This window comes from Papio anubis, chromosome 7 (genome assembly GCF_008728515.1).
Source record: "Papio anubis isolate 15944 chromosome 7, Panubis1.0, whole genome shotgun sequence".
Lineage (NCBI taxonomy): Eukaryota > Metazoa > Chordata > Mammalia > Primates > Cercopithecidae > Papio > Papio anubis.
In genome coordinates this window covers 11,211,069-11,233,956 of record NC_044982.1, presented here as the reverse complement: position 1 = coordinate 11,233,956, position 22,888 = coordinate 11,211,069, and the positions used below count along the sequence as shown (strand labels likewise).

Genomic DNA, 22,888 nt, shown 5'->3' with positions numbered 1-22,888 from the left:
CCACATTGAATAAATTCTTTTGAAAGAGAAACACACTTCATGTGTGGCACCGCCACCCCCAGCCACTCTCCACCACTGGAGTTTCTTTTTCACCTCTTCTCAGCTACCTCCCAGGTAGACGCCTTGGTCCCAATGTCCTGTGCCCAGGCGGGGTCGGAGGGGTGGGGGGGCTCTTGCCCTCTCCCCATTTGGAGTCCTGATCCTGTGTGGGAGAGGTGCAGCTCCTGTGCTCAAAGAGGCCGCTGGAGTTGGGTGCTTGACTGACCCCGCCGATCCGATCCGCACCCCTGGCACCCTCTCCCCAAATCACCCCCCTGAAGCACCGCCCACTCATTCACCCCTTTTGGCTCAGCACGGAAGTGCGCGGAACCTACACACACACACACACACACACACACACACACAGAGTCGCACTGTCTCCTCCCCTCCCTGACCTGGGCCACCGCCCCCACTGTTCCACGTACAAACCCTCCAAACTCCGCATGGGTGGCTGGAGGGGGTGCAGACCCCCACAAAATGAGAGCTCCTCTCCCTAACGCACACACGTGTGGCGCCCCACCCCCTGGGCAACTGTAAATCTGGCCGGAGCTGGCCGCCCTGGGGCTTGGGGGCGGGCGTCCAACCCCAGCCTCTCACCCCAAGGCAAGTGACAGGAACAATCCAGGGGCGGCCGGCGAGCGGGCGGCGCGTGGAGCGGCGTTCAGCTGCGCCCCGGGCTCCCCGAGCGCCCGGCCGGGCGATCCCGGGGCGAGCCTGGGCTGCGTTACCTTGCAGGTTCTGCACTCGGATGTCGCTGATCTGCCCGATGAGCTCCCGCGCCTGAAAGCAGTCCCACCTGGTGTGGCAGCCATGAAGCGCAGGCGGAGCGCCCAGCCTCTATGGCGCGGCGGCGCGGAGAGCCTGAGTGGGCGTGGCGCGCGAGTACGCACCCGGCGAGGGCGGCCGGGTGGGATGGAGCTGCGGCGGCGGGCGGGGCGCGGGCGGGCGGGCGGCGTGAACAGGCCGCCCCGGCCAAGGGGACAGAAGAGCTGAGCGCGGGGCGGCGGGTGCGGGGCGCCGGGCTCGCGCTCACTCCCGTGCGGGCAATCCCCTGGGGGCGAGGGCGGGGCGGGCGGGTGCAGGGGCGTGGCGGCTGGGCCAGGCTGGCCAGTTTTTGTTTTTTTTCTTTCCTGGGTGTCGTTTGGTTGGATTGTCGGCAAACTGGCGGAGGAGGGCGGGTCCTGGCCCCAGATTGCATGCCCAGGAGGTGGCCAGGGATGTTTTAATCTGAGTGTGGCCCGCGGCCCTTTAGCAATTGGTCTTAGGAGGCAACCCCTCCCTCCTGTCCGGAATAAGACGCCCCAGTCCTGGGTTCCAGTGGTCCCCGGGCCCATTTTTTGAGAGGCAACCCCCACTTGGAGGGACCAGGACCCGAGTCCTACCCATCCCCGAATCCTGGGAGCCCTACGGGGAGCGTCGAGGGCCTGGGTCGGGGGTTATACTAGTGTAGAGGTAAAGTTGTGGGAGTCTCCAAAGTGGGGGGCTGTGGGAGAAGGGCCTTCTTCGTTGGTTTAGATACCAGGACCCTTTTCCGGTCCAGTGATGTGACTCCAGCTTCTAGGAAAGAGCAAGAAGCAGGCCAGCTCCTAAGAGCTGGGGTACGCTGTGGGGTCTCCGGCCACTGAGTCTCCAAGTGGCTGTCTCTGGGGTCACTTGAAATTACTGAAAATGCCAGGACAGAACTTCCTGTGGAAATTACTGAAATTACTGAAAATGCCAGGACAGGCCTTCCGGTCCCCTCCTTCCCCACCTCCACTGTTGAACTCTAGAGAATTCCAGGATCTTATCTTGTTTGGGGCCCACCATGTGGTTTACACTCCTTAAAAGTGAGACCCTCCAGTTGCCGAATTTGCCCAGGGCTGAGGAATTACTTAGGAGCAGGAAGTCCCAGCCCCCTGCTCCCAGCTCAGCGCTTGGTCCCCTTCTGTGACAACTAAGGCCACAAAGACAATGGCTTTAAATATTCAGTGTTCCAAGAGGGGGGAAAAAATGGACAGGGCTCACTGGGCGTTGAAACACATGGGCCTAGGTGCATCACTGCTCTGTTCACAGCAATGAATCTGGGAAACCCCGCTGCTCACTAATTACCCAGTAGCTATAGAGGTCCCCGTGAAGGACAGACCTGTGCCCTTGAGGCAGGGCTCTGAAGGAGGGTGAGTCTACCCTGAAGTCATCCATGGGGGCAGGGGCTTAGGGTAGCCATTAAACAAGGGAAGGAGATTTCTAAAGTGGACTCTAGAAAGGAGAAAGTCAGTTTGGGTTAAGGAACTGTGAATGGGGGTGGAGGGCAGCACAGGTCTCTAAAGGCTGGCCTTGGAGCTGAGCTCAGAAGGAGGAGAGGAACCACCACTGGGACAGCAGTTTGGGCGGGGGAAGGTGGCATCTGTGGAGACAGAAGTGGAGGCCCCATCAGGGGCTCCTGGGTGCTTGGGCTTCAGGCAGAAACTTCCTCCCCGCTGCCTTGATTCTTAATCTTGTGGTCATTTCACACTCCAGGGAGCAGGATCTCTTTCTGCGTCGTGTGGAGCCAGTGTGGTAGTAGCAGCCAGGCTAATTTTGCCCCATCTGCTAGCCGTCTCCCTGTTTTTACACTTCAATTTATTTTCCATAATTGCTGTGGGGTGAAGTTGTGCTGAAAACCATTTTCTTTACAAAGCAAAGAGCTAAGAGAATCGGCGTTGTTCTCCATCATGAGACAGGTCACAGGGAATCTGTCTTTAAGCGACGTGCCCTGTGGATGTTAGCTACGGGGATGGGCCATTTTTCATGATGCAAAGATGACTGATCTTGGGAATGGACAGCCACGTCATTTAGGGAACATTACCCAGGCAGCAACAGCTCCCTGGCAGGGACGGACTATGATCGCCATTGACTGAGCACCAACTCAGAGACGACTTTCAGCCTAAAGAACTTCTTTGCTTTGCAATAAGGTGGAAAGAATTTTAGGTGTTTTTCAAAAAGCAATAGAAGCCAGTATTGAGCATGAGGCTGGCCTCTAAAAGGTACTTGAATATTCATTGAACTCGTGTGTCAATATCACCCCTGTCTCCTACAGTGTCTCTGGGCTCCTCAGTGGGTCACAAAAGTCATCTGTGATTGATCTGTGCCCCTCAATCCTGGCTGTACACTTTTTGAGCCAGCAGTGCTGAGCTGCCGCAGGTCCTGGCCACATCCAGTCACTTCCAGACCTTTGCTCAACTGTCCCCCTTGAAACGCCCTTCCCCTGCTCCCTGCACTTCCCCTTTACCTAGCTTACTCCTGCCTAATGATGTGCACCTCAGAGACTTCAACACCACTAGGCCCAGCTGGGTGCCTGTCTTGTACAATTCCCATAATATTAGGTACAATCACATAATATTCCATGAACTCTGCAATTCTGTTTCCCCATAATTGTGTTACTATAATTATGTTTACTTGAAGGTTTTCCCCAATAAATTGTGAAGTACATGAAAACAAGGACTGCTCTGTGTCTGGCACAGGGAGAAGTCTCAACATTAAATGGGTGGATGAATGAATGACTCTCACTATGTGCCTGAACCCAGAAAGCAGAGGACCAAAGTGAAAACACAATTGACCTTCATGTCCAAGGCCCCAGTACGCTCCTGGAAAGGTGATTAAGAAGTTTGCATATGTGCAGTAGGCAAAGCATCTGCTTTTGGGAACCAGGTACATAACAATCTATGATATGTCCCTTCCTCTAGGTGTGTACAGCCTCCTGGATCTGGAGTTCTGGCTGGGAAAGAAGGGTGTGTGACTTTCAGAAGGAATTAGGTATTTGGCATATTTCGTGAATCAACAGTACTCTTTTTCTTTTGCACTTTTTTGGGGGGAAGGAGAAGTATTCTGCCTGAAGGCGTGGCTTCCTGGGAGTTTCCAGAAACTGGAGATTATAGAAGTTGACCAATCCTGCTAGAATCCTTGTCATTGTTTAAAACTGATTTCTGCTGAGGGAAGGGACTTGAAGTCAGAGAATTGTAGAGAATCCCCGAAATGAACCTTAAAGATCACTAAGTCTAACGTCTCTTCCCATGTAAGGGCTTCTAAAACATGGTCCAGACAGGTCCAGATTCCCTGCAACCTGTCTCATGATGGATGGCCAAATGGTCTTCCTGCCTCTGCTTATGGGAACTGATGAATTCTGGCAGGAAACCCAGGTAGAGGTTTGCATCTCCTCATCCCAGACCCACTTTGAGGAAGAATAGGACAGTGAAGATGACCCCAGTGCACCCTCCCAGCCACTTCCAGGAGAGGAGTGTGTTGGGGGCTTTGGCAAGGGGGATGCTGCCTTCTCTGGTCACAGCCTCAAGCCCTCACATGTGTACAACCCTTTAGGGTCTGGACAGCCCTTGGCTAGTGTTCATCTGGTCTTTGAAGTTACTTCATGAGGCCAAGGAGGCAGGGATCAGTTTTAGATGGGGCTTAAAGCTACTAAGTAACCCGCCCAAGATCACCGAGCAAGGCAAAACCAGTCTTTGTCCTGTAGCTCTTACTGCCTACCCGCATCTCTCCCAAATATGACTGCATAAAGGTTCCTGCTGTGGGCCAGACTGATGCTTAGCAAGTGGTGTTAGTCATATGTTTATGTCGTATTTTTTTAACATCTTAACTCCTTCAAATCAGAATGCTCACCAGCATATACAAATCTCTAGAAATTTCAAATTAATCTGATTAAGTGATGCTAGCTAGACTGACCAATGATTATCCTTCAAATGGACCAAAAACATCTCCTGGGCAGGGGGCTTGCATTATGATGTCACCAGGCTGCACTATATCATAAAGATCCCCTGGAATCATTGGTCACCTAGGGTCTGGCCCCGTGCTAGCACCCAACTGTGAACAAGACCCAGAATCCACCTGTGAGGTGGGAGTCCAGCTCTCTACAGTGTAGCCTGGCTCTGCAGTTTAGCCCTTATGGAAAGGACATCAAGGAGCCTTTGGAGGACTTAAACAGGAATCAGATTGTCCCTTTAGTTGTGGTGTGGAGAAGTGATCAGAGGAGTGAGGCAGGCTGTCAGGTGGCCCTGCTGGCCTTGGTGATATGGGTGTCAGGCAGTGGCAGCCTTTGCCAGAGGGGTGGTCATGAAGATGGATTCTCTAGCTGTTCAGACAGTGGAATCAGCAGTACCTGGCGGCTGGCTGAGGAACTTGGCAACGCCCTGTCCATACACTTTTGCTTCTAGGACTTCTGTATGTCTGTTACACCCACTATACTGCACACTCCTCAACAATGCCTTGCAAGCAGACCTGTCTAATTCATCTGTGCAACGCCAGAGCCCAGTACCGTGCTGAGCACATAGTAGGAGCTCAGTAAATGTTAGTTGCATACATGAATAAACAAATATTTAAACTTCACCAAGCAGTAACTCCTAATGCTCATTGAGTGCCAAGCTCCTCAAGATAGCCAGGGTCTCACCTGTGCCTTGGGAGTGCTGGCCGTCAGCCTGTCTGCCGAGGTTTTCCTGCTAAACTTTTCTCACCCATTGCCACCTACCTCCAGGAATCCTGTGGGATATAATGCAAAGGCTGGTAGCAGAGAGAGTGCTGAGACGTAGAAAGAATCCAGGCTCGGCCGGGTGCGGTGGCTCATGCCTGTAATCCCAGCACTTTGGGAGGCTGAGGCGGGCAGATCACGAGGTCAAGAGATGGAGACCAGCCTGGCCAACATGGTGAAACCCTGTCTCTACTAAAAATTAAAAAATTAGCTAGATGTGGTCGCGCCTGTAGTCCCAACTACTTGGGAGGCTGAGGCAGGAGAATCACTTGAACCTGGGAGGCAGAGGTTGCAGTGAGCCGAGATTGCGCCACTGTACTCCAGCCTGGCAACAGAGTGAAGACTTTGTCTCAAAAGAGAAGAGAAGAGACAAAAGAGAAGAGAAGAGAAAGAGAGAAAAAGAAACAGAAAGAAAGAGAAAGAGAAAGAATCCAGGCTCAGGCAAAAGGATAGTGGGTGTGGCGCAGTAGACAGCAGACAGAAGTGGCTACTCACAAGCTGTGTGACCTTGGGCAAGTTCCTAATTTCTTCTGGCCTCTGTGCTCTCGTCTGTAAAATGGGGCCCAGTGTCCCTACCTGGAAGGATTGTGTGAGATCAAAGATGTGCATACAGAGAAGAGATGTTTCAGTGAGGCTCTTTGGTAAGATTCAGATCATTTCCATGGTACAGCGTGAACAACATTCAGAAGAAAAACTTCCCCTGAACTTGGGAGATTACCTATAAGTAAAAGATGAATATAGTCTCTGAGATTTTATTAATTTTTTGGGTGTGTGTAGGTGTTGGTGGGTGGTTAAAAAAATCCTGCTTCCCTAAGTAGACAGCACCGGATGCCCCAATTTCCACAAATAAAACCCTTCATTTCTCCCAGGTTTGAACAGTCAAAGGCTGCTTCCCTAGAGACAGGTTTGCTAATTTTTTTTTTTTTTTTTTGCAGACATTAGAACACTATTTAAAGAGTATACATCTCCCAGTGAAGCAAATGATAAACTTTCCCACCTACAAAGTGTGAGATATTGGCAATGTAAAGATGTGAAGAGAGATAGGATACTATGGAGGGAGAGAAAGCACTGTATATGAGGTATTTGCAACAGCATTGCAGATTATATATATATATATATATGTAATTTTTTAACATTTGGAATCAAAAGCAAACTTTATTGCTGATAGTCCCAGGAAGCTCACGCCTATAATCCCAGCACTTTGGGAGGCCAAGGAGGGTGGATTACCTGAAGTCAGGAGTTTGAGACCAGCCTGGCCAACATGGCGAAACCTCATCTCTACTAAAAATACAAAAATTAGGCAGGCATGGTGGTGAGCACCTGTAATCCTGGCTACTCGGAAGGCTGAGGCAGGAGAATTGCTTGAGCCCAGAAGGCAGAAGTTGCAGAGAGCCAAGATCGTGCCACTGCACTCCAGCCTGGGTGACAGAGCAAGACTCCATCTCTAAATAAATAAATAAATAGTAAAGTGTGGCACAGATAAAATCCTTGAGCCAGTGCTTCGAGCTGACATTCTTTGCATGGACAACTCAATTACAACAAATTTGTTGTGCATCTATTAACTTACTGTGCGGTTGACATTGACCAAGAACTCACTGTTTCCCAAGGATTGAGTCAAGCGCTTTGTATGTATTATCTCATTTAATGCTCTCAACAACTCTTCCAAGGAGGTACTGTTATCATCCTGATTTTATTGATGAGGAAACTAAGGACAAAAAAGTTTAGTAATGTCCCCAAGGTCACATAAGTCATTAGGTTAGCCAAGAAGGAACTGGAGTCCAGATGTTTTGCAGAAACCAAGTCTGATCTTTCTGCTCTGCAGCAGCAGCCTTTGAGGAGAATAGTTCGAGTTAGAAATTCACTAAGAAATACTTTCAGTCAATTGTTGGTCTTAGGTAAACAAAGAACGCAAGGGGCAAGTTTTCCCTGTTAGGCCAGGAGCCAAAAGTCTCTCCATTGCCCTCTGCAGAAAGGTTTCTTCTGTGTGAAATGCTGGGGGCATTTCTGCCTCTGACCCCTGAGCATCCCAAACACTGTGGCTATGCTGGAAAAGTATGTATGTTTCCTGCTGTTCAAATTGATTTCAACGTGTAAATTCTAAAACAAAGCAAAAAAAAAAAAAAAAGAAAAGAAAAGAAAAGCCTTTATCCAAGCCAGCAAAAAGTCCAAATCCATCCTTGGTAGCCAATGTCATCCAAAGAGGACCTCCACCAATCCTTCCCTTCCCACAGGGGCATGTTGCTCCTCACATGAAACAGGAGAATCTCATTTCTCCTCCCTTGAAACTGGGCTGTGTTGCAAGACGGGTGAGCCCCAGAATTGGGGCTTAGCTCAGGAGGGTTCTTGGCTTCATCTGGCAAAGAATACAAGGGTGAGCTGGTGGTGTTAAACAGAAACTTTTATGGAAGCAGCAGCATACAACAGCAGCAGCAAAGGCATTGCTCCTTGCAGAGCAGGGCTACCCCATGGGCAGTGTACCCAGAATAGTAGCTCAGAGCAGTTCTGCAGTTGCATTTATACTCACTTTTAATTATATTGCAAATTAAGGGGCAGTTTATGCAGAAATTTCTAGGAAAAGGGTGGTAACCTCTGGATTGCTGGGTCATTGCCATGGAAGGGGGTGGTAACCTTCAGGTGTTGCCATAGCAATGGTAAACTCACATGGCACACTGGTGGGGTGTCTTATGGGGAAGTGCTTCTGTCCCAACCTGTTTCAGCTAGTCCAGTATCTGAGTCCAGTTTGGTCCAGTATCTGAGCCCCACCTTCAGAGTCGAGTCCTGCTTCCTACCTCAGCTGGACTTAATGACTTGCTTGGCTAAGAGAATGTAGTGGATGCAATATTTGGGAGCCCCTGAGGCTGGGTCATAAGAAGCCTTGCAGTGTCTGTCCTAGCCTCTTAGAACACTCGCTCTGGTCACAGGCTTCTTCCATTTAATAAATCCGAGAGTGCCATGCTATGAGGAAGCCCAGTCAGCTGCATATGGGGTGACATAGGTCCCACCAGCCCCCAACTGCTTCAGCCATCTCAGCCCAGGAGCCAAGCAGGTAAGTGAAACAACCACCTCAGGCAAGAGCTCATCTTCAGCCCAGCTGAGCTTTTGGCCTGGCTACAGCCCCAGCTATCACCTGACTGCAACAGCATGAGAGATTCCATACAACAATTTCCCAGCAGAACTCAGTCAACCCCCAAAATCCTTGGAGAAAATTCATTACTTAGTTTTAAGCTGCTCAGCTCTGTTATGCAGTACTAGCTAACTAGAGCACGATCCTTTCCTCTCCATCTCCACGGCGCTCTGGTCCAGGTCGTGGTCACCTCTCCCTTAGTTTCCCTCCACCACCACCTGCCTGTTTCCTTGTTCCCTATGATGGTCTTCAACCACACTCCCCAGGGTGATCTTAAAATGTCATCAGAGCATGTCACTCCCTGGCCTCCCTCTGCACATCTCATGAAAATCAGCCTCATTGCCATGTTCACAGTGCTTGAGAAAGTTTGACCCCTCCTCTCATTGGTTCCCCCCTCCTCTTTCAAGCCACCTGTTCCCTTCAGTTCCTCTAAAGAGCTGCTTTATGTGCAAACCATATGACCCAAGAATTTCACTGGTAGTCTGCACTCACCAGAAGTGTACAAATATCAGCCAGGCATGGTGGCTCATGCCTGTTAATCCCAGCACTTTGGGAGGCCGAGGTGGGTGGATCATTTGAGGTCAGGAGTTCGAGACCAGCCTGGCCAACATGGCAAAACCCCGTCTCTATTAAAAATACAAAAATTAGCTGGGTGTCATGGTGCAGGCCTGTAATCCCAGCTACTTGGGAGGCTGAGGCAGGAGGATCGCTTGAACCTGGGAGGTTGAGTTTGCAGTGAGCCGAGATCACGCCACTGCACTCTAGCCTGGGCGACAGAGCGTGACTCCATCTCAAAAAAAGAAAAAAAAAGTGTACAAATATATTCCTTGAAATATGTGTTCAGGAGTATTCATGGCAGTGTTATTCTCCATAACCAACACAGCCCAAAGATCCATCAGGAGGAGGATGGATAAATAATGGAATACAATTTATCAAGAGGAGGAGAGAACAACACGAATGAGTCTCACAACCCTAACATGGGGTGAAAGCAGCCAGATACAAAATAGTGCACAGTGCAGAGTCCTGTTGAAAAAGTGCTCAAAAACACACAATCCGTGATGAGAAAAGTCAGGATAGTGGTTAGCCTTGGAGGGAGGTGGGAAATGGGAAGGAGCTTAAGGAGTGCCTCTGCGGTGCTGGTCATGCTTTGTTTCTCATACGGATCTGGTTGTAGAAGTGTATTATTCTCTAGGGGGTAGTTCGCCAATTGTACATTTTCTGGCTGGATGTTCAATAAAGCGTTTTGTTTTTGTTTTTTTTTTAAAGTGCTGTCCTATCTCCTTCCAAATGACTTTCCTACACACACCTTCGACATTCTTCCACCTGGAATTTACTGCTTTCTCTTAGTCTCCTTCTGGTTGTTTAGATCTAGCTCAGCCATCCCCTCCTTGGGGAACCCTTCCTCTGTTGCATCAGTTAGCCTTGGCAGTGGGGCAAACATACCTGCAAGCAAAGCACAGTGGCTCAAAGCAGTCTCATTAATTAGCTCTTGATTCTGTGCTTGGCAGTTTGGACGGTTCTTACGCTGCTGGGGAGGAGGATGCGGGCCAGTTTTGAGGAAGCAAGGCATGAAGAAAGAGAATCCCGCTTCAGTGCCCATCTGGAAAGCTTCATTCGTGCTGATCCGATTTAGTGCTTCATGAAATTGTGTTTTATAAATGCATAAACAAAGAATTGATAAGATTTGTTCTATAATCCAAGCCGAACACACGTGTCCGTTACTGTGCTGGGAGCTGGGGACAGATTGATGGAGAAGATTAATGCAGGAGGTGGATACGGGTTCATTTGTACATTTTTTATTCCTTTATTTGTGCATTCATTTCACCAACCAACTTTAATGTAGGGCCTACCAAGTGCCAGGCAGCATTCCAAGCCCTGGAATCCAGCGATGAACACGACAGACAAGATTCCTGCCCCCAAGGAGCTGTACCTTATGAGGTCCGGCGATGAAGGAGACAGAAAATAAACAGAGGAAAACATACAACATGCCAGCTGGTGAGAAGTGCTAACAAAAAAAGACACAACTACGTCCGCAGAGTCTGAGATGTATATAGGTATGTAGAGTTCAGTTCTACTGGGGCAGAGGGCAGGAACACTTTCTAAAAATAAGTACCGTGTTTTGCTTTTAGTAGAAGCCTTGTCAGGGGCTTCATGTGCATTTTTCCTAACCTGTGCCACAAACCATGAGGTAGACATCATTTTCCTACTTTGTTGATGGGGAAACTGATGTTCAGAGAAATTGAGTCACTTGTCCAAGGTCACACAGCAGGGTGAGGGTGGCCTCACACTGGTGTGTCCCAAAGGGCATCCTCCGTCCAGTGTTGTACTGTTGGTAGAGGTGATGAGGCCTGATGAAGCCAGGAAAGATAAGTGGATGTTTACCTGGTGGGCAATGGCCAAGGGAAGTGAAGGGAGCCCGGTGAGCAAAGCTGCTGGGTGTGAAACTGCCTGGTGTGGTCCAGGAGCTCAGTGTAGCCTGGGGCAAGCATGTGAGCTGGAAGGGAAGGGTGGAGGGCCGAATCCAGCGGGAGAGTGGGTTCTTGGTGATGGAGCCACGGCAGGTGCAAGGCTGGGGAGGGACACTTGTAGGCTCCCTTTGAAACTCAGCCATCTAGAGCCCGTTTTCCCGTAGGCCTCCAGCTCCTGAGCTGCGGGAAGAAGGCTGTATGGTGTTCAGAGCACAGGCTCTTCAGTCAGACGGCACAGCCTGGGTACATGGTGGGCTTAGCAATTTGCGCTTGTAAGATACAATGAGATTTCTCAGCAAATTCTGCATCTCGGCTTTGGCTTCGTCTGTGTTTGAGTCTCCATCTCATGCAGCTAGCTTATCATAGATCAGTACATTCACATTATTTATTTGATCCTTTACAAAAACAACAGCCCGGGTTCAAATCCCAGCTCCACCACTTCCTCCCTGTGAGGCTCTGGGGATGCAACACATCCACTTGGTACCTCTTGTAAAATGAAGGTGGCAGTGACTTTTATTATTTATTTATTTATTTTTAGACAGAGTCTCTCTCTGTCACTCCGGCTGGAGTACCGTGGTATGATCTCAGCTCACTGCAACCTCCACCTCCCAAGTTCAAGTGATTCTCATGTCTCAGCCTCCTGAGTAGCTGGGATCACAGGCATGTGCTACCACACCCGGCTAATTTTTTGTATTTTTAGTAGCGACAGGGTTTCGCCATGTTGGCTAGGCTGGTCTCGAACTCCTGTCCTTAAGCAATCTGCTCGCCTCAGCCTCCCAAAGTGCTGGGATTACAGGCATGAGCCACCACACCCAGATAGCAGTGATTTTTCATGAAGTAATATATACATGATGTCAAGAATTTCCTGGCACAGAGTAGGCACGCAGCAAGGACCATGCACTATCCTTGGGGGCATCTGACCAGACCCTGCAGGCCAGTGTCACTCCCAGGCAAGTGCAAGCATTTTCTGAAGGCAACATCGCTAGTGAAGGCAGGACCCTGGAGAGGGCAGGATCCCCGGTGAAGGCAGGTCCTGAGGTTTCCAGTAAACTCAGTGCCTTCTATTCAGTGGGCAGCTGCTGGCCCAGATGGAGCCGGGGGGATTCTTGAGCTTGGTTCACAAAGAGAGGAGGGTACTGCATGATATTGGGAGCCAACCACCTTTTTTTTGTACAGCTCATTTCACCAATGAAAAGGCACTGGCAACATCTCCTATGCTGATTAGCCACAGCCTCCGGTGCCAATTTAGCAAAGCCATGATTGACCAGATCCGAGACTCACTGCCCTGTGGATCTGCTTGCTAATTATATTACTTCAAGCACCCGTCCCCAGGATGTACCTACCAGCACACTCATGTACATCAAGCAGTGTGGACAGAGGTGTAGTTCTGAAGACAGTCACCGATATGCGGCAAATACCTATTGTGAGATCCATCACCTGCTGGGTGGGTCTGCTCCCTCTACCACTCCCCTCCCTCCTGCGCCTGGATTGAGGAACTGGCCTCTTGCTAATGAGTCTAATCCCCTTCAGTTGGTCACAAGCCCTGTGGAGGTGGGAAGGAGGCAGGGCTGGGAAGGCAGTGAGGAAGGACAGGATGAGACTGCAGGGACAGCAGGAGACTCAGTCTGGAGTTCGGGCTGCCCTAATTTGCTGCGTGGCCTTGGAAGCCCCTTCCCCTTTTGAGAATGGGCTCATCTCTTTTCTAAAGAAGACATTCCATGGCAGAGATGGTGCCATGGAGGTGTCACCTGGGAGGCTGCAGGCCTGCCCTAGGGCCCAGTCATTCTGGAAGAAGCCCTTGCGGGCTAGGAGATGGCAGGCTCTGCGTCTGGCCTTTTGGCTGCCCTCTGTCTGCCACTGCCCAGAGGTCAGAATCCTGGGTGCTCTGGCACAGGCATCCACTCTCACCAAGACAGAGAGCATGGAGCCCCTTCCTTCAGGACCTTGAGGCCTCACCACAGGCATTGCAGTCTGGGGACTATTGAACCAGACTGACTCTGGTCCTAGAGGGTGACCGTGGACATCCAGCCTCCCTGAACCTGAGTTCTCATCAATGGGATGGAAAGATCGATATGCCTGTCCTAGATTTCTCAAAGGGCCAGTGCGGAGCTCAGTTGAGAGGCGCATGTGCAGGACAGCTTGGGCAGCATTAGGCGGGGGTGTGGGGGGCTGCCTGAGCCAGGCAGATGCTCAGGAGGAAGGGGTCGAGGGGAAGCTGTTGGGAGTGGAGAGAGACCCTTGAGATGCACATGGAAGGAACCCAGGGCTGAGCCAGCAGAGGAAAGAGGGTGGGAGGGTAGCCAGGTGGGAGGGCAGGAGGAGCCAAGATATGGAGGCTAAAAGCAGCGCAGTGGGCTTGGGGGATGCTCAGGGCACCCGCTACCCAGAGAGGTTCCAGTTAGTCCTCTGCCTAAGAAGTGCCCCCATTGTTCCAGGACTCCTTCCCTCCTTTTGTCCTGCCCTCTTTCCTCCCTTCCTCCCTATTTCTCCCTCTGCCCTCCCTGTCTTCTTTTTCTTTTTTTTTCCTTCTCTCCTTCCTGCTTCCTTCACCAGTAGTTACTGGTACCCACTATGTAGCAGCCACTGTGCTTGGCGCGGACGGACACACATCAGCCCCCGCCCGCATGGTGGAACAGGGATATGGGAGAGAAAGACAACAAGCCACTCAGTGTACAAATAGTCAACTACAGCGGGTAAGTGCCCTGGAGAGAAAGTTCAGGGAGTGGTGAGAATATCTAACAGGGAAACTGTTCTCTGTATGGGGTGTGGGTGGGGCAGGGTGGTAGACTGTTTCCAAAGACATGGCCTCAGTAACTCCTCTCGGCCAAGGTAGGGTTCCTTTCTTCACCTCTTGATTCTGAGCTTGGCCATGACTTGCTCTGGCCAATGGACATTAGCAAACATGGCAGAGGCAGAGGCTTAAAAAGTGCTCGTGCATTCAGACTTTTGCCCTCTTTTGTGGCACTTGGAACTCTGAGACATTGATGGGACATTGATGGGAGGAACCCAAGCTAGCCTCCTCGAGAGGCCACACGGAGGAGAACCAAGCTGCCCCTAGCAACAGGACACTAACTGGCACACACATGAGGCCATCCTAGATTATCTAGCCCAGCCAACGCAGAGGCGTGAGTCCGTGTCTTCCTCCCTGACAGCATCAGTGAATCTTAGGGAAAGAGCACTGGCAGAAGCTCTGCAGCCGAGAGGGTTGGGCCTCCACTCAAACATCCAGCTTCTCTTTGTTTTCACAACTTGCAATGTTGCATGCACTGAAGTTTGCTTGGTTGCTGAAAATGCACACAGTCATGAAATCGCTCATTAGGGTACATCATGTCAGTGGAATTTGTGGTTAAGGGAGGGATCATCGTCTTCCCAGAGGCTTTAGATGGGCTTTAGCTCCAGAAAAATCTGTAACCCCTGCCTTCACCTGACCCACAGCCACAGCCCTGTACAAATGGACAGGTTCTGCTTGCCCTGGGATCTCTCTGCTGGGAGGATCCCGGGCCCTGTGAAGTGATGGAGGTCAGCCACTCAGTAGCAAAGGCTGGCTCCTCCCACACACCAGTGCCTGATTTGGGGAGGAAGGGAATGCAGACCTTCTGAGAAAGGGTGACCTTTGCAGCTAGGCCATGTGGCCAGACTTTGGTAACACCTCTCTATTAAAATTGATGTTCCTCCTAATCAGCAGTGATGGGGAGATTGTTTCTTAAATGCTGCTAAATGCAGTGCCGGGTACCAGGTGAGAAGGCAGGGGTCTCGCTAATTCTCCTCCGTGATGTTCTCCAGCCGGAAAGGAATTCTGGCAGCCCCTACCTGTGAGAAGGGCTTGTTTCCCGAGGTGGGTTGACAAGCATCTGGAAACTAAGATTCTCTGCACATTGCCTGTAATTTCCCTTTGATTTTATATGTCCTCCAGCCCTCAGAACCATTATTATTATTATTATTATTTTTATTTTTAAGAAAAGCAAAGATTAAATCCTCATACCTCTCTGGCAGAGTGGAGGTGACCACATTCCAGCATCTGGTGCCCTGTTTGCCCCAAACATGACTTCAAGTGAATCCACATAATACTCTTCCAGAGGGAAAGCAGAACCATCTTCACGGCTTAGGGAGCAAGAAACACAGCGAGGAGTTCCACAGGAGGCCCACGCGGAGGGATGCGGCACCCCCGGTGGACTCTAGGGGACGCTCACTTGGAACGTGCATCACCCAGAGCTGTGTCTGCCACCATGACTTCAGAGCAGCACAGACCTGAGGTGGATCCAGCAATGCCCACAACTGTCCAACAATTTGATTTTTCCAAGGCTGTTTCCATGTGGAAAATGGACTGGCTCTGAGTATTAAATGAGAATGAATGTCCATATGTCTCACTCCTTTCTTCATGAAAGGAAGACACCTCTGGGACTCAGACAAACATCCAATACCATCTAGTCTTTATTCAGTCCTAACTGCATGACAATACAACTAGTGTAACAGTCATCAACATAAGGGATGCTCTCAGTATTGCTCGATGCCCTGTGCGCTATCACCAACAACAACTGCTGTTCATCTATGCCACGGTATGCATCAAATCTACACCACTCCTGCAAGGTATCACTGTCTCCATTTCACAGATGAGAAAACTGAGCCCCCAGAAGGAGAGAGTGTAGATGTGTTGGTATTTTCCTGCCCAACGTTGATTCCCATTCCTTCTGATCATGGTACCCTGACCTCTTTTGGGGGAATTGCCTCTTCCCTGTGATGGGCTGACTGGTGGGATTATCAGTCAAGGTGCCCACCTCCTTTAACTGTCCCCATCTCTCTCAGTCTCTGGAGTTTCTGTTTCAAGCATAAGGACAGAAACATTAGAAATGACTGAAGTTGATTTGCCCCAGGAGGGGCGTGGGGTCGTGTCCTGAGAAGATGCTCTTGTGGGACCCTGCTTCTTGGACTTCTTGGATCCCAGCCCCAAACCCACCCCCAGACAGCCTTATTCTGCCTTCAGAGTCTGGTCCTTTGCTTTCCTTTAAATTCCGAGACCCTCTTGGGCCTGCCCTTTCCCATGCAGGTTACAGCCAGATTGGTTTCTGTTGCTTGCATCCCTCAAACTCTGCCTGACACAAGAAGTGACTCCTCCAGGGTCATCCAGCCCAAGAGTGGCATAGTCAGAGGAAGCCCTCTGTCACCAGGCTCCCAAGCCAGTGTTCTCTCCATCATGCCACGTGGCTGGCCTTGAGGTGGTCCTGACATAGGGAGAGCTTTCTGAGATGGGGGCGAGAAAGCAGATTACCATCAAAGACCTGGTGATGGAAAGACACATGGCATGGCCTCATGGTCATGGAGCCCACATGGAGGCCAACGTGCTGGAGGAGAGCTTTGAAGGCATCCATGGAAGCAGATGACGGGAGCCTGAAAGCCATGTGTGGCCACACACCTGCTTCTGACATAATTAATGAGACACCTTTATTGTTCCTGTCAGTGAGCTTCTTTGCTATCCAAGCCCTCAGTTCATCATATATTTTTTAAAGCAAAAATGGAGGCCTTCCTGAAATAGGCTCCCTCATTTTGCTGCAGTACCGACCTTCTATGAGGGTGAGTTGACACCATCTCAGGACGATGCACTAGACCCCCAGTGATTGATGGCACGAGAGACAGCAGTGTATACTTTTTTTTTACTGACACCTTGAAAAGTAAGGGCCCCTGTCAGACTACTGAGCAAGTAGTTAGCCTTGGAACTTTACTAACGGCAACCATAATTTCATGACTTATTTCACCGTGCCATCTTGTATGATTCTAGTTTGTATGATTTCTTCACTTTTCAGAGGTGGAATCTGAGCCTCAGAGGCTAAGTAACTTGTTTAAGGTCACACAGCTCGTAAACAGAGACAGAGATAAGATCCCTGAGGTTACTGAAGTTATTGAAGGAATAGCTTGCTCCTTTGCCGTGCCCTCCCCTCCTCCCTGGTGCCTGCCAGAATTCTCATCTGCACCCTGGATTGCTCTGGGAGTCACCGGCTGCCCATCTTCCTTGGGACCGGCTCCTCTAGGTTGCTGCCAGGACAGGGCAGTGACTGGGGCTTCAAACACCAGCAGGGCCCTTCAGCTTGGCTCAGAGTCCTGCCTCCTGCCAACGTGCCTTTGCTTTGTTCTCATGACCAAAGTGAGAGCTGTCCTTGGCACACTGTTTACAGCTGTGCCTCTCTGGTCAAGATCCAGGAGTAGAGGGTTGATGCCCATCCCTACCATGGCACAGCTTCAGCTAATGTGAGCCAGAGCTCATGAGCCCACGACTCCTCTCCCTGCCGGTCCCTAGAGATCATGAGCCCACAACTCTTCTCTCCGCTGGACTCTGGAGCTTATAAGCCTCTGGCTCTTCTCCCTGCTGGTCTCTGGAGCCCATGAGCCCATGGCCCTCCTCCCTGCTGGTCTCTGCTCTTCTCCCTGCTGATCTCTGTTCTTCTCCCTTCTGGTCCCTGGAGCTCATGAGCCCATGGCTCTTCTCCCTGCTGGTCTCTAGAGTTCATGAGCCCACAGCCCTCCTCCCTGCTGGTCTCTGGAGCCCATAAGCCCGTAGCTCTTCTCCCTGCTGGTCTCTGCTCTTCTCCTTTTTGCTGGAGCTCTTTTTCCCTGAAGCTCATGAGCCCATGGCTTTTCTCCCTGCTGGTCGCTAGAGCCCCCTTTCTTTCCCCACATGTCTCTCCAGGACGCCTCTTTCTATTTGTCCAGAGAATATTCCAAGACTCGCCTTTGCTTGTCTCTGGGACAGCAATCCATACAGAAGTCTGAGTCGTGGTAGGTGCAAACCTGTGGAATTCTCTTTGCCCCCCCACCAACCCTGCTGTGGCCACTTTCACACCCTCTGTCAGAATGTGCCTCTCCAGCAGCGTAGGGCAGCCAGGCAACCCTTAATGGTAATAGCTGTAACTGCAGCCAATTTCCAATAATTGGTGGCCTTTGCCAGGGAATTCCTGCCTGTCGCAGTAACTCCTTCTTGCTGCCTTTGATCTCTACCAGTCTCTGTGAGACACAAAATACTGTTGTCATCTTCAATTACTCCAAGGGACAGAGTGGCCTTGACCTTGCCACCGACGTCCCCAGCCCACGGGGTAGTGGCAGCCATGAGGGAGGCTGGGTCGTGGACAAGGGGAGTCCCCAGGCCCATTCGTGGGGCTGGTGCTTCTGGAAACCCCACTGCTGCTATGTGTGAAGATGGGCCCTCCAGCTGAGGGTGTGGAGAGCGTGCTGGCAGATACTAAGAAGCACAGGCTGTGCGGGTTGCCGGATGCCTCCTTTGTGCCCGGCACACCTCTTCGCTGATCCTCTCAGCAACTCCTCTGTCAGGACATGTTATTATCTCCATTGTACGAAGGAGGAAACTGAGGCTCAGAGGCAGTCACACGGCAGGTGAAAGGCATGGCCAGTGCGTGGCGGAGGCAGTTCAGCCCCAGGTGCTGGGCTTAGGTTCAGAGCTTTTTCCATGTTGCACAGCTCCCCAGGTCTGTGGCTGAGACGCATGCTCCACCTTCCCTACAGGCTCTGAGTTTCTTGAGGACAGAAACTGGGTGTCCTTCAGATCCACCCCTCCCAGGGCTGCCAGTACAGGGCTGGGTGTGGTGTAAATGCTCAGCCGACCCTTGTCAAGCCCAGGGATCAGTTCCTTGGTCCTCTTCTTTTATCAGATACACTTACTCCTTGGTTATCTCATCTTAGCTCGGGGCTTTATTTCCCCACCTATACACTGATAACTCCCACCTTTACATCTTCCCATAGCCAACTGCCAGTGTGATATCTAGCAGGTGTCTCAAATTCAACTTGTCCCAAGCTGGCCTCCTTATTTTCTCTCCAAAACCAGCTCTTCTACAATTTTCCTGATCTTCGTGTTTGGATTCTGTAACTTTGCAGTTACTCTGGCTAAAATCTGTGGGGTCATTCTTGTCTCCTTCATTTCTCGGGTATCCTACATTCAATCCACCAGGACATCTTGTCAGTTTAACCTAAAAAAAATCTATAATCCAACTAGTTCTTCCTGCCTTCACTGCCACCATCAGCTCTCACTGGGATCACTGCCATGGCTTCCTGACCTGTCTGCCTACATCCATCCCTGCTCCCCTGCTGTGGTTACGCTCAGCCCAGCATCTGGATGCGTCCTGTTAACCACTAAGGTGATGATGCTTCTCTGCCTCAGCCCTCCTGTGACCCCTCCTCTCTCCCATGGGGAGACTCACTGAGGCCACTGACGTAGTACCTGTCATTCACGAAAGGGGACTGCTATGGTGAGTAGAATGATAAAGGTCATAGCATGGTCTTGGAAACACGGAGCAGAGGGGATTCATTCCAACCAGAGGAAGGAGACGGCTTCCAGAAGGAGGCGTGATTGGTGCTAAGCTTTGAACCCTGAGTCTATCTATTATGTTGTCTAGAGACGTGGAGATAGTAGTGCCTGTAACGCTGCACACTGGCGAGGTGTCCACCGAGGGCTGATTCCAGCAGACAGTCTGCCGCAGCTCTCTGTGCTCCTGTGTCCGGCACTGGGCAGGTTCTCCAGATTGCCCAGGGCTCAGCATCCTCATTGCAGAAGCAGATATTCCAGCGGGCTCAACAGCGAGCAACTGTGCACACGAGAAAGCCCCTTGAGAGTGGCACAAGGGCTGTTACCATTATTATTTATTTAATATAATATAACAATAAATTCCTGCACCTGCTTCTTTCTCATCCATTGGTGTGAGCTCAAAGGATGCAGATTTTTTTTTTAAACAGAGTTTTGCTCTAATTGCCCAAGCTGGAGTGCAGTGATGCTATCTTGGCTCACTACAACCTCTGCCTCCCAGGTTCAAGCAATTCTCTTGCCTCAGCCTCCTGAGTAGCTGGGATTACAGGCACACGCCACCACGTCTGGCTAATTCTTTGTATTTTTAGTAGAAACGGGTTTCACCATGTTAGCTAGGCTGGTCTTGAACTCCTGACCTCAGGTGATCTGCCTGCCTTGGCATCCCAAATTGCTGGGATTACAGATGTGAGCCACAGTGCCTGGCCAGATCATGTTTAATATTAGCCAGAACTAAGGAAGGTCCCCATTCAACTGCAAAAAGTCCAGACCAGCGGAGTTGAGCTTCACTCCTCCTCCACTTTCTGGGATCTGGTCCCATGCGTGCTACATGGACGATCTCACTTCTTTTTCATGTAGTCCTGCAAGGTAGGTACTACTGTCACCACTTTACAGACTGGGTAGTGAAGCCGCCTTCTCACAGTGCCACAGCCAGTGAAGGGCAGAGCCAAGACAGGAACCAGATCTATCTGTCACCAGAGTGCTGTGCTCTTAGCCACTACACTGAGCTGCAGCCTGGGAGACTTGCAGAGCCACGGGGAATGGACCTTTCTTTCTAGGCTGATCCACAAACTACCTCTCAGTTTCTAGGCAGGAGCGACCTGAAGTGCTTGCTGCGTGGGCTTGTCCTGCCTTGCCCCCGCGCAATGCAGGTTGAGGTGCGCTGGGCACACACCCAGAGACCTTTGTACTGCAGTTTGAAAAGTTATTTAACGAGAAACTTTTTGTACTTCTCTTGTCCTCTTGCCAGAGGCTTCTGTATACATAACTCTGCAAACTGCTGTGCTATTTGCTCATGGAAGTCAAGTTGATTTTTAGTCTCTCTTCCTTCTATGTAGATCCCTCTAAATAGTTCTATGGCCGTTTCCTTTTTTATAATTATATATCTTTATAACTATGTCTTCCTTTATTTATAGGTGTATGTAGGTGCTATTCTTTCTCCTTTATTTAAGCATGTCAACAGGAGGCCAGGATCTGAAGCCAAAAAATGAGAATTATCTGGGTCTTTTTGGTTTTTTATTTTTTAATTTTTATGGGTACATAGTAGGTGTATATGTTTGTGGAGTACATAAGATATATGGATACAGAGAATTGCCTGTTTATTCATCTAAGACCTAGAAAATAATTCACAGAGAGCAGGTCAGGTTCAATGTGAAGCTTCCACAAAGTCAAATTCCTGATGCAGAAACATGTGGGAAGAATCAAAGTTCTGGCCCTGAGCCTCATCAGCTCTGAGCCTTCACCCTCCTCCCCTCCTGTGCAGGGGGTGGAAACCACGTGGGCTTTGGCATCAGAAGGACGGGGACTAAAATTCCAGCTCTGCCAGTGTCCTTGGGCATGTTCCTAAACTGCCCTGATGATGTTTACCTGGCAAGATCTTGGGAGGATTGGTGTCATAAAGCTCACAAAGGTCCTAGCACAGAGGCCAACACACAGATGGTGCCCAACTCTCTTTGTGGTCTGTGTCTTGAATCCCACAATTTTAGGTGTGTGGGCAGAGCTGGACAAAGGCACAATGCCATGCTGATCTGGCCAGTCTGTTTCCTGCCTGGGACGTGTTCTCTTGCAGCAAGGCCCTGGAGAGGACTCCAGGAAGAGACACACTGAGAAAGTGAGCTTTTATGGACCACACTAGCTCACACCCAATTATTATCATGATGAAGTGGTTTTCCCAAGGGATGGTATGAAAGATTGTAGATTTTGCAGGTTCTATGCTTTGGTTTTTTTTCCTTCCACCAACTTAATGATGGGTCACTTTGCCAGTGACCTGTCATTCACCAGCCCCACCTTGGTAAACAGGGGCAGGATGTGACTTTTGAGTCAGTTTCTCCACATGCTGGAAACATTGTGAGCGGGGATGAGGGAGAGGACACAGATTGGTTTGTTCAATCAACAAATATTTATTGAGCTCCTGATAAGAGGCAGACACTGTGTTAGCACCAGGGATGTGGAAATGAACAGGTGCCTGCCCTCATGGAGTTTACATTCTCTTATGGAGGCTGCATAAGCAAATAAAATGTCAGGTAGCAGTAATGCTATGAAGACATGTAAGGCAGGGCAGGAGGATGGAGAGAAATGAAGGGAAGAGGTGGTGCTGTTTTAGATAGAGTGGTTAGGAAGGGGCTCTCTGAAGAAGCGACATTTGAACAAGGACTTGAATGAGGATGTTACCTATGTGAGGAAGAACAAATGTAAAGACACTGAGGTGGTGTATTAGTCAGCTATTGCTACAATGATGCTGCATAACAAACATCCTATGACTCAGTGGCTGAAAACAACAATTATTTGTTCTTGATGATGCTTCTGCACATCAGCTAGTGAGTGGCTGATGTAGGATGGGCTCAGCTGAGCTTGGCTGCAAGCTGCATATCTGTGTCTCTCATCCTCTTTGGATCAGCAGGCTAGGGAGGGTGTGTTCTCAGGCTGGTGGCAGCAAAGGGATAGGACAAACAGAAAGAAGTGATTCACTTTAGGGCCTCACTTGGAACTGACACACTGTAAGTCTACTCATATTTTACTGACCAAGACATAGCACAAGGCCAAGCTTAACATCCATGGAGCTGAGAAGTATACTGTACCTCTAGTAGTAGGAATGGCAAAGTTATATGGCAGAGGGCATGGACAGAGAGATGGGTGAAGAATTGGGAACATCAGTGCTGTCTGCTACAGGTGGGAACTAGCTTTGTGGGCTTAAGCATCGGCAACAAGGTCAGGATGGCCAATGTGGAGTGAAAGAGGCGGAGAAGGGAGAAGATGAGGTCAGGACCTGGATGGCAGCCACTTCATAAATGTCCTTGATAAGAATTTGGACTTATTCTAAGTGTAATGGGAAGCCACTGGAGGCTGGTTTTTTTTCCTTTGGTTTTAATTGGCATATATCACATACTATAAAGCACACAAATATTAGTTAAATATACAGCTCAATGATAAGTTTTTAGAAAGTGAAAAGTTAGTTTTGACTTTTT

At 50.0% G+C, this 22,888-nt stretch overlaps 1 protein-coding gene and 1 long non-coding RNA gene across 17 annotated transcripts in view; one reads left to right on the top strand and one right to left on the bottom strand.

The window, feature by feature from the left end:
• The window catches only part of CLMN (calmin), a 129,548-nt gene extending 128,603 nt beyond the window's left edge, over positions 1–945 (bottom strand). For all 5 annotated transcript variants that reach the window (XR_650074.4, XR_650075.4, XM_009212202.3 and 2 more), the window contains exon 1: positions 768–945. The gene's annotated coding sequence lies outside the window, so the exon portion shown is untranslated. The remainder of the gene's footprint in view (positions 1–767) is intronic.
• A 428-nt stretch (positions 946–1,373) lies between these two features.
• LOC103886462 lies at positions 1,374–15,478 on the top strand. 12 transcript variants are annotated; one of them, XR_002523501.2, is made up of 10 exons: positions 1,374–1,491; positions 3,519–3,649; positions 3,741–3,810; positions 6,466–6,609; positions 8,452–8,576; positions 10,163–10,423; positions 10,498–10,708; positions 12,299–12,566; positions 13,700–13,815; positions 15,116–15,478. It is a non-coding gene; the product is annotated as an uncharacterized LOC103886462 (long non-coding RNA). The 12 variants fall into 12 exon arrangements; XR_002523499.2 differs by having other exon boundaries at positions 3,460–3,649; XR_002523497.2 differs by having other exon boundaries at positions 2,536–3,649.
• Positions 15,479–22,888: the final 7,410 nt, after the last annotated feature.